We start from the raw sequence: 12,073 nt of genomic DNA on the forward strand, positions 1-12,073 counted from the left end.
CTACAAAAAGAAAATCCAGAGGTGGTGCTAACCTTTAAAATATTGAAGGGTATCTGCCAAAATAAGCAATTCAACTCTCATGGCATATACATTCACTAAAGGAGCAGGAAGCATGAGAAGAAATCCCTGTTCATGAAAACTGTGCCCACTAGCTTTCCCTAGGAGTTTCCAGACTGTCAAGGACTCTGATTTTCTGGCAGTGTCCCCTTCAAAAGAATTCGTCCTATATTTATGATTTAGCGCCAGCTGCCACAACACAAATCCTTTTATCACTGTGCTAACACACGTCCAAAATGGCAAATACCTGAAACATGCTAAGCTCTATTTCACTATTTGGGGGCTTTATGGTGTGTTACATTTATTTGTTTGTTTGTTTTTTAAATCCATGTACACGTACCATACTGTTTTAGTTATTGTCATTTTTAAACCAGCTTCCACAATTTATTAGAATAAGTCTACCTCGTTAGTTTTGATTTGCAGAATATACTTGTTATTCTTGGCTATATATATTCTTTAGTATGGAGTTCATTTCATCAAGGTACAAAAATAATTTCTGCGACTTCTATTGTAAATGTTATTAAAACCATCCATGAATTTGAGAGGACTTAACAACTAAAAACCATTTGTATTCTCATCTGTTTTTCAAGTTTGTTTGTTTTTTTTTGTGTGTGTGTGAAGTTTTGTGGTTTTCTCCCTATGGGTCCTGCACATTTATTGTCGAGACTATGCCTAGATATTTTCTGTTTAGGTGTTACAGGAAATGGATTCTATACTGTGTTTTATAACTGATTACTGAAATGTTTAGGAAAACTGGTAAATTCAAACTGTCATTCTAAATGCATTTCATTCAGATTCTCTTGGGTTAGGGAATCATCGCATTTGCAGGTATTGATCATGTCTTCTGACTTCCAGAAGTGATGTCTCTTATTGTTTCCTGTCTCATTGCCCTGGTTAGGAAATTAAATTAACAAATAAACCATAATAGTGATAGCAGCTCTTCTTATATTGTTTCTGATTTTAACAAGAGTACATTAGGGTGTTTTGCCACTGCATACGATGTTAGCTGTTGATTCAGGACAGATAGTTACTATCCCAGTAAGGAAAATATGTGATATTGTTTGTGAATTGACATGCCATTCTTCCTCTTCTAATCTTCTCCCCATTGCTCCAAATTCAGCACATGTGCTGTGGAAGAGAGGGCCACATTAGTCTTTCAATAAAACCGGCCCGTTATATTTAAGTCTTTTTAAACATTTTGAGGGTAGAGGTCAGAGGGTATTTTAAAAGCAGTCTGAATTAAAAGTAGGGCTAGTTAAGGTCTGTGGCAGATTGGAAAATATTAAACCTGAAGCGTTATGATAATGAACCCTATTTCTATGGATATGAGCCATTCATCTAGAAGGAGGGGAAGTCAATTGAATGAGTTGGTAACTTGGTTTCCACAAGGAGCTTTTCTCTGATTAGAGGCAAGGCATTTAGGAGGAAAATAAACACAAAGGGGAGAGAACCAGAAAGCCTCCTTTGCTGTGAATATTAAAGAAAAGAAGGCAAAGGACTGCCACTGCTCTCCAAATCTAATTAGCAGCACTAAGTGAGTTGTTTCCAGAAAGGATAGAAAAGACAGTTAACAGCTTTTGAAACCTGTAGGAGAGAGGAGGCCGAGCTGGGATATTTGACCATTGTTAGTTTGAGAATTGTTAAAGTAGTAGCTTAAGAAAACTGCCAGCCCTTGTCAGGATGCTGTGAAAATACAGAGTGCCAGACCTTTTCAATGCCTCGAAGCATTGTACCTGAGAATGCTCAACGTTTTCTTGAACACGGAGAGAAACACCAAGCTTTATTTAAGCTGATTAATAACAGTTGAACGTAGTGAAAAAGGCCAGCCTTTTCCATGTTATATAGATCTAGGTTTGATATAATGAGTGTTAAATGTTTGCCCTGCTTTTTTATTTCCCTCTTGTGTGCAAGATCTTTATTCATTCTAACTTAAGATATATTTCCACAACACATGTTGGTATTTAGAAGCATCTTCTCACTCTATAAATGAATGATCATTGCTCGTAAAAGAAATGAGCATTTTTAAATATTTACGTTTAAAAGTTTAAGAACATTATTCTTTTGCACTATTCGAATGATCATGTGGGTATTACTTATTCAATGTAAAAAACAGGCCTATTTGCAAATATTTTCCTAGTAATATACATTCATTGTGACAAATTCAGAAACAGGAAAATGCAGACATTTAAAATTTATAAAAAAGTGAAATTTGAGAGTGGCTCCCCACTTCTGCGCCCCCTAAGCCCAGGTAGTCACTTGTACCTGTCTGTTGTGTATTCTTTACCACTCCTTCCTATTCATATGCAAACATATAAACACAGGTTTGGTGGGTTTTTTATTTAATGTGAACATACTATATAGATTTTCTGCAATTTGCTTTATCCCCCCATGTAATTGATATATTTGCATATCTACACAGTAATTTTAGAACAGCAATTAAAAAAAATTAATGTTCATTTATTTTTGAGAGAGAGAGAGCAAGCCAGCAGGGTTGGGGCAGAGAGAGAGGGAGACACAGAATCCGAAGCAGGCTCCAGGCTCCAAGCTGTCAGCACCGAGCCCGACGCGGGCTCAAACTCACGAACCGTGAGATCATGACCTGAGCTGAAGTCGGACGCTTAACCCACTGAGCCACCCAGGCGCCCCTAGAACAGTAATTTTAGAAACAGGCAGATTTCCATAGAAAAAAGGTAGCCTCATCTAGGTAAATGCACTATTGTACCAAACCTGTAAGGCCAGATTGAATGCCATCCTCTTGGGGGCAGCTACTGGAATTGTGAGCTAAAGTCTTAAAGTAGTGATTCTCACTCAGTCCCAGGAGAATGACCTATCAATTTCTTGAGAGCAGGGCTGTGAAATCGAGACCATAAACTCTCTTCTGAGAACTGCTTTATCTCCAAATGATGCAACAAATTACCTATTATCAAGTCGCTTGCACGATACAGTTGTCCTCATAAGCAGACAAGGGAGAGAACACATAGGCCCTGGTCTCAAGGATTGCTCAGACCAGTGGTTCTCAAACTCTAATGTGTACCGAAAATCACCAGAGCACTTGCTAAAACACAGGCTGCGGGGCTCCACACCCAGAGCTTCTGATTCTCAGGCCGGGGGGCGCCCCCCCCAAGAATTTGCATTGCTAGCAAGGTCTCAGAGGACGCTGCTCCTCAAGTCTCAGGATCCCATTTTGAGAACCACTGCCTCAAGAAAAAAAGAAAAAAAAAATCAATCCCTGTAGTAGGCATCCATTTCCCAACGTATTTGACTTAGACAAACAAACTTCACATCACGGAATTCACCGAAAGGCAAACAAAGCAGACCCAAATGAGAATTTCTATATCACGTACGCCTTAACTCTCCAGCGTTTAAAACCTACTGCAACAAAAGAGGCTGAAGCCTTCATTTCTATTCACTGGGTTGAAAACGCAGCTCTTTTTTTTTCTTTTTCACACCTTCTTACCTCCCACCTAGCTAGTTCCCCAATACGCCACCTGAGAGCCACCACTTTTTTGAAACCTATTGTAATCCTAGAATGAACAACGAATGCATATTGTGTTCCGACTAAGGATAAGATCCTGGTGAGAAATGTAGTCTTCCAAAAGAAGCCCTTTTTCATTCTCAACACTTACCGGGGGCTCGTCTTCCACGTCTTCCACGCTATTGTCCAACATTCTTCTGAGAGAGTGTAAGGAAGGCGTAAAGAGCTCGGGGCTCCAGTCTTAGCTTCGCACTTCTTGCCCACGTCATCAAAACTCTCTACCTTCAGTTTTCTTATCTGTAAAACTGATATAACAGTAACATCTACCTGAAAGGTCGTAAGGATTCAACGAGGCGATGTGAGACGATGTGTAAAGTACTTAGCATAGTACCTGGCCCTTAATAAATGTTCACTAAATAGATGTTACTATTCCTACTGCTACTTCATAGCAAATAATTGGAATAGAGAATTGGGTTCCTGGCTGTAGCTCTTTCTTTCAATACAAACATAACTAACAATGTACCATGAAAATTCCCTTCGCTTGGGTGGCTCGGTGGGTTGAATGTGTGACTTTGGCTCGGGTCGTGATCTCACAGTGTGTGGATCCGAGCCCCCCGTCAGGCTCTGCGCTGACAGCTCAGAGCCTGAAGCCTGCTTCGGATTCTGTGTCTCCCTCTCTCTACCCCCCCTCCGCTCGTGCTCTATCTCTCTGTCTCGAAAATAAGTAAACATTAAAATTTTTTTTTTAAAATTAAAGTGATGGCAATGGGAAGGAGTATGAGATTAATGTGAAAGATTTTAGAGACAACAGACCTGGGAATCGATTAGAGATCAGAAAGATCAAAGAACCTAAGGTAGCTCTTAGTTTTTCTACTATAGGCAACCAAGGGGAGAGTAATACCATTGACAGAAATGAGAAAGAAGCAAAGGTTGGGAGAGGGGGCCGTAGAGGCAAAGTTGAGTCGAGGATGGTCTGCCATGGGCCCGAGCTCTCCTGCAGGTCATTGCTCTGTCCCTGTCCATGACATTGCTTGCTCCCTGAAGTGAGAGACTGGCTTGTTTACTGCTTGCTACAAAAGGTGCTGAGCCCTTAGTCCTGGCTTCCTCAGGTTGCCGTGCAACTCACTGCAGGCCAGCTACCAACCAGGGCCATTGGGACACGACATGGGACACAGGGCAGAGGAACAAGCACTACCACGTGAATGCTCCTTCTGCTTGCCATGCTGTGAGCAACTGTCTTGCTCTGATCCAGGTTTCAGAAAAGTTTTCCTGGAAAGGGCCAGGTAGTAACTACGTTAGGCTTTATAAGCCACCTGCAGCAATAACTCAGTTCTATCATTGTTCCCTGAGAGCAGCTACAAACAACATAAAAACAAATGAGTGTGGATGTGTTACATAAGAAACTTATTATGGACATTGAAAGTTGCCTATCATGCAATTTTCATGTGTTATAAACTATTCTTCTGTTGGCTTTTTTAACCATTTAAAAATGTAAAATAGATATATATTTTTTTATTTTTTTAAGTTTATTTATTTTGAGAGAGACTGAGAGAGAGAGAGAGAGCAGAGGAGGGGCAGAGAGAGAGAGGGAGCGACAGAATCCCAAGCAGGCTCCGCCCTATCACTGCAGAGCCTGATGTGGGGCTTGAACTCACGAACCATGAGATCATGACCTGAGCCAAAACCGAGAGTTGAACACTTAACCAACTGAGGCGCCCAGGTACCCAAAAAATAATTTTTAACATACAAAAACAGGTAGTGGGCCAGATTTTGCAGGGGGGCATAGTTTGCCCAACCCTTCCCTGAAAAACTGATTCAAGTACTCTTACTGTCACACATGCAGCACTATGGCAAGCCAATAGGTTTGCTTGCTTAGTCACCTCTTTTGCAGCTTTGTTATTCCTTGCTATTCTCTATGAGATTGGGATTCTTTCCTTATCCTGTAATTCACTTTGAACATGTTTTGTCTGACGTACCTACAGAAGATAAGACATCCAAGTGGAGATGCATAACCCTGCCCTTAGGAAAGATATCAGAGATAGCGATAATTATATCAGAAAGAAATTAGTTTATGGGTGGCAGTGAAAACAAAGAGAATAGCTGAGTTTTCTCAAGAATAGCACAAATAATGAGAAAAGAAGAGAGCCAACAATACGAGATCCTGGAAAAACAAGTACATGGAGAGCAGTGGTTCTAAAATGGGGATAATTTGCCTCCCAGAGATATTTGGAAACGTCTCAAGACAGCTGATTGTCACAACTGAGGGAGCGCTACTGGCATCTAGTGGGTAGGACTTAGGAATACAGTGAAACATCCGACCATGCATAGGACAACCCTCCATAGCAAAAAGATTTGGGGCTCAAAATGTCAATAGTGAAAGGTTAAGAAACCCTTTTTTAAAAAGAAAGGGGGGCACCTGGGTGGCTCAGTTGGTTAAGTGTCCGACTTCGGCTCAGGTCATGATCTCGTGGTTCATGGGTTCGACCCCCAAGTCAGACTCTGCTAACAGCACACAGCCTAGAGCCTACTTGGGATTCTGTCTCTCCTTCTCGCTCTGTCCCTCTCTGACTTCTGCTCTGTCTCTCTCTCTCTCTCTCTTAAAAATAAATAAAACATTAAAAATATTATAAATAAAAAGAATAAAGAGAAGAGAAAATGCGTCATAAAATAAGACCCAGGGAACACACCCAATGCTCAGACCTTGGGTTCTTTTTTTTTTTTTTTTTTTTAAATTTTTTTTTTCAACGTTTATTTATTTTTGGGACAGAGAGAGACAGAGCATGAACGGGGGAGGGGCAGAGAGAGAGGGAGACACAGAATCGGAAACAGGCTCCAGGCTCTGAGCCATCAGCCCAGAACCTGACGCGGGGCTCGAACTCACGGACCGCGAGATCGTGACCTGGCTGAAGTCGGACGCTCAACCGACTGCGCCACCCAGGCGCCCCCAGACCTTGGGTTCTAATACCATAATTAGTGATCCTTAAAGAAATGACTGATTTTAGGCCTGGGGTAGAAAATCTAGAAGTGAGCCTAAAGCAACTTGTGGTGCCAGAAGGTAAGTATTAATACACACACACACACACACAACACACAACACACACACGCAGAGTCTGATCAGGTGTGTCAAGGGGTACAGGAACCAACCAAAAGAGCTCCCGATGATCAAAGCTGGACAATTGGAGCAACAGAATTATTAACAAAATTATTGAGCTAATGTTAGATTAAAACCCAAGAATAAAATACATATTCATGAGCCCACCCTGATATAAATGAATGATTAAATAAATACACGGGAGAGAGGAGACAAATCTCACATGCATAAGAATTCCAAATGCTTAACGTAAATACTACTTTAAAGGAAATGGAGTAGCACTACCCATTCCTTAAGGGCGGTATGGATGATGCGTGGTGACTTCCTTCCAAAAACTACAGTATGGGAACAGAGGGGAAACCTGAGCCACTTGAACCAGGCGATCAAGGTTAACATCAACAGTAATAAATCACGTTGATGTCACCTACCATTGACATAATGTGAGGAAAATAGCATTTTACCTCTGATCTTCCAATCTGAAACCCATAACCCCAGTCTAATCATAAGAAAAAAACATCAGACGAATCAGAATAGAGGTACATTCTACAAAATGCCTAACCAGTAGTCTTTAGCACTTTTAAAGTCAATCAAAAACAAGGAGAGACGGAGACCCTGTCATAGCCAAGAGGAGCTTAAGAAGACATGACAACTAATTATAATTTAGTATCTTAGATGAGATCTTGGAACAAAAAAGAACATTCAGTTAAAAACTAGGGTTATCTGACCATAAAATCTGGACTTAGTTAACTATAATGTACCAATGTTGGTTCATTAATTGTGACAAATGTACCAGACTGTTCTGAGATAGCAATAATAGAGGAAGCAACGTGAGGCATGTGGGAACCCTGTGCTATCATCACAATTTTTCTGTAAATCCAAAACTTCTGCAACTTTAACATTCGCTTTTTAAAAAGTAAGGCCCAGGAATGGCCAGAGAGGTAGAATAAGAGAAGTGGCAACATCAAAACCAAGGAAGAGTCTGGTTTCAAAACAGAGGGATGGGTCAACTGTGTGAATTGAAGACAGAACAAGTAAGATGCGATTAAAACGTATCTCATGAAGTTGGCACGTGAGAGCTAAATTAGTGACTATTGCCTGAATGACAGGTGTAGATTCTTCTTTTCAGAAGAAGTTTGGTTATGAGTTTAAAAGAGAGAGAGATGACTATAAAGAGAGATTGGTTGGAATAGTTTCCTCTCTCTTTTTAGGTCGGGGAAAACCATACTTATTTCTATCTACCTGCATACAATTTCTCCTATCTGGAGAAACCATGCTTCTCATCTCTGCTTGTCCACTTTCTATCATATTCTTGCACGGGGGCCATCTTAATCTTCTCTGTTTCGTTCCAATTTTAGTATATGTGCCGCCAAGGTGAACACTATCATATTCTTTAAGGCCCAGCTCCAGTCCTCTCTCTTCTCTTAACCCTTCTTCAATTCTCTTGCAGTGTCTATCAGTATGCACTATATATAAAGGCTACCATTTAAAGTATCTGTCTCACTGGATGAATTTGAATATTCTAGCTAACTCCAAGAAGCTGGTGATGATCAACTTGCTTCACCCCATAATCCTTACATGTGTTCAGTTTGTCTGTATGGTGGTTTGTAAAAATCTTCCTCTGTCACTCCTCACAGTTGTCGGTATAGAATAAGCACTTACTAAATATTTATTGAATGAATGAGTGAGTGCGCATTCTGTTATCCCCTCTAGAAAGAAATCTTGAAGGAAGAGTTTGTTTTTCCTGATATGTCTCCTGATGTGTACTCAGAATAGGCTTCTTTCACTTAGTAATATGCACTGAAGCTTCTTCTATGGCTTTGCATGGCTTGGTAACCAACTCATGTCTTTTTAGCACTGAATTACATCCCAAATTCCGGATGTACCATAGCTTATTTATCCATGCACCTCCCGAAAGATATCTTGGTTGCTTTCAAGTTTTGACAGTGACGAATAGGCTTCTATAAAAATGTGCATGCTGGGTTTTTTGTGGACATAGCTTTTCAACTCCTTTGGGTAAATATCCAGGAGTGTGGTTGCTGAATAATATGGTAAGACTGTGTTGAGTTTCTTAAGTTTGTAACTGCCACACCGTCTTCCAAAATGCCCATACCATTTTGCATTCCCACCAGCAATGAAGGTGAGTTTCTGTTACTCCACAGCCTCACCAGTGTTTCACGGTGTCAATGTTTTGGATTTTGGCCATTCTAACAAGGGTGTAGTGACATCTCATTGTTTTAATTTCCATTTCCCTGATGACACATAATGTGGAGCATCTTTTCATATGCTTCTCTGCCATCTGTATATCTTCTTTGGTGAGGTATCTGTTAAGGTTTTTAGCCCATCTTTAAATTAGGTTGTTTTTTTTTCTCACTGTTGAGCTTTAGGATATATATGGTGTGTATATATATACTATGATATATACTATGATAATAGTCCTTTAGCAAATATGTCTTTTGCAAATATTTTTTCCTAGTCTGTGGCTTGTCTTCTCATTCCCAGGACAGTGTCTTTGACATGGCAGAAGTCTTTAATCTTAATAAGGTCCAGCTTGTCGATTATTTCTTTGTGGATCATACCTTTGGCCCTATAGTTGGTGCCTTTGGAAAAACTGAATAGTCTTGCTGTTGGATTCAATTTGTTTTGATGTTGTATATAATAACCATCACCAAATCCAAGGTCATATAGGTTTCCACCTATATTATCTTCTTGGAGTTTTACAGTTTTGCATTTTGCATGTAGCTCTCCAATCCATTTTGAGTTAATTTTTGTAATGTGTGTGAAGTCTGTGCTTCGATTCATAGTTTCGTGTGTAAATGTCCAGTTGGTCTAGCACCTTTTGTTAAAAAGACCATCTTTCCTGCATTGTATTGCCTTTGCCCCTTTGTCAAAGATGAGTTGACTATATATATGTGAGTATATTTCTGGGCTTTCTATCCTTTTCCTGTTTTTGTTTATTCTTTTGCCAATACCACATTGTCTTGATTACTGTAACTTTATCCTAACTCTTGAAATCGGGCCGTATCGGTCTTCCAACTCTGTTCTTGGCCTGCAATGCAGGGTTGGTTATTTTGTAATTTTTGTTTCTCTACATAAACTTCAGAATCAGTTTGTCAATATCCCCCCAAAAAAAAATAAATAAATAACTCAGTGGGATTTAGATGGGGATTGCATTGGATCTACAAGTCAACTTTGGAAGCACTAATGTCTTGGCAATATTGAATCTACCATCACTTCTGAAGAATAGTTTTGCAGGGTCCATAATTCTAGGTTGGTGTTTTCTTTTCTCTCAAAACTTTAAATATTTCGCTCCACTCTCTACTTGCTTGCATTGCTTCTGAGAAGTCAGATGTAAATTCTTATCTTTGTTCCTGTATAAATAAGGGATTTCCTCCCCTCTGGCTTCCTTCAAGATATTGTCTTTACCTTTCATTTTCTGCAGTTTGAATATAATATGCTTAGGTGTCGTTTTTTGGTTGTTGTTGTCGCCGCTATTTATCTTTCTTGATGTTCTTTGGGCTTCCTGGATATGTGGTTTGGTGTCTGTGATTAATTTGGTGCAATTTTCAGTCATTGCTTCAAATATTTATTTTGTTCCTCTTTCTTCTCTTTCAGGTATTCACTTTACACACACATTATAACTTTTATGGTTGTCCCATGGTTCTTAGATATCCTGTTCTGTTTTTTTCAGTAATTTTTTTTCTCTTCACTTTTCCATTTTTGGAGTTTCTATTACTGGGGCTCCTGGGTGGCTCAGTCAGTTAACTGTACAGCTCTTGATTTCAGCTCAGGTCATGATCTCACAGTCATGAGATCAAGCCCTATGTCAGGCTCAGCGTGAAGCATGAAGCCTGCTTGGGATTCTCTCTCTGCTGCTCCCTATTCATGTTCTCTGTCTCTCAAAATAAAGAAATACACTTAAAAAAAACGATAATTTCAAGCTCAGTGATTCATTCCTCAGCTGTGGTCAATCTACCAATGTGCCTATCAAAGGCATCCTTCATTTTTTACTCTGATTTTTTTATATAAATTTTTTTTTAATTTTTAAATGTCTATTTTTGAGAGACAGAGAGAGAGAGACAGAGCATGAGCAGGGGGAGGGGCAGAGAGAGAGGGAGACACAGAATCCAAAGCAGTTCCAGGCTCTGAGCTGTCAGCACAGAGCCCAATGTGGGGCTTAAACCCACGAACCACGAGATCATGACCTGAGCCAAAGTCGGACACTTAACCGACTGAGTCACCCAGTCGCCCCTGGTACTGTGCTTTTTATCTCCAGTATTTATTTCCTATTCTCTCTTAGAATTTGATCTGTCTGCTTACATTGCCACCTGTTCTTACCTGTTCTTGCATGCTGCCTACTTTATCCATCAAAGCCTTTTACGTATTAATCATAGTTATTTTAAATTCCCAGTCTAACAAAGCCAACATCCCTGCCATATCTGAGTCTTGTTGTGCTACCTTGACATTTTCTCTGATAGCTAGACATGATGTACGGGGCAAAAGGAACTGCTGTCAATAGGCCTTTAGTAATGTGGTGGCAACATGTCGGGGAGGGAGACTGGAAGTGTTCTATAGCCCTACAATTAGATTTCAGTTTTTTAGTGAGCCTATGCCCCTAGCCTGTGAACTTCCCAAGTACCTGTCCATTTATTTAACCCCCTTAGGTGGCACAGGATGGACATAGAGGGCTGGAGTTGCAGATTTCCCTTCCCTCTGGTTGGTTAGTCTCTGAAAACAAAAACCCAATAGTGTAGGTTCTGGTAAAATAATGTATCTTGAGGGAGGCCGTATTAAGAAGAATAGAATGTTCTAGCTCATTTCAAAATGGTTACTTTTCCCCTCCTCCCTCCTGCCAAAAGCCTGGGGGAATTTTTCTCTGACGTTCACTGCTAAAACCAGGTCAAGCTCCTAGAGATACCATTCACAAAAGTGTGGATCCCTGCTTATGATTGGCTCCTCCTGGAGTTTTTAATTCTCCAGTTTGTCAACATTAAGCATCCCGAAATTTGTCAACTGTAATTCAGGGTTTTCTACTCCATCACTCGTTCTGGCAGAGGCTTCTAGTTATGGGTTTCTGCTCTGGTAACCTGTGATTATTTGTATTCACCTGTCTCTCCCATTTGGGGGGGTAACAGTTTGCCTGTGGCCTTACTTCTCTGATGGATCTAAGAAGAGTCGTTGATGTTTCCACTTGTTCTACATTTCTACTTGCTGGGACGTAGTGGCCACTTCCAAGCTCCTTACACGTTGGACTGGAAACCACACATCTCAGTCTTTTTAGTCTGCTATGACAAAAAGGACATCATCTGAGTGGCTTCAACAGCATTTGTTTCTCACAGTTCTGGAGATTAGGGAATCCAAGATCAGGGTGTCTCCAGGTTCTGTGTCTAATGAAATCCTTCTCTCGAGTCTCTTTGATAAGGGCTCCTCCCTCATGACCTCATAATGCCATG

The 12,073-nt window shown here is 40.4% G+C and overlaps 1 long non-coding RNA gene and 1 pseudogene across 1 annotated transcript in view; both read right to left on the bottom strand.

Annotated features, from left to right (window-relative positions):
* LOC121025747 (uncharacterized) overlaps positions 1-12,073 on the bottom strand; it is a 52,001-nt gene that overhangs the window by 20,984 nt on the left and 18,944 nt on the right. The gene's annotated exons all lie outside the window — the stretch shown is intronic.
* On the bottom strand, positions 7,888-8,002 carry LOC121025784 (uncharacterized; annotated as a pseudogene).

Source organism: Herpailurus yagouaroundi, unplaced genomic scaffold (genome assembly GCF_014898765.1).
Source record: "Herpailurus yagouaroundi ecotype Mexico unplaced genomic scaffold, PumYag 67700, whole genome shotgun sequence".
NCBI lineage: Eukaryota > Metazoa > Chordata > Mammalia > Carnivora > Felidae > Herpailurus > Herpailurus yagouaroundi.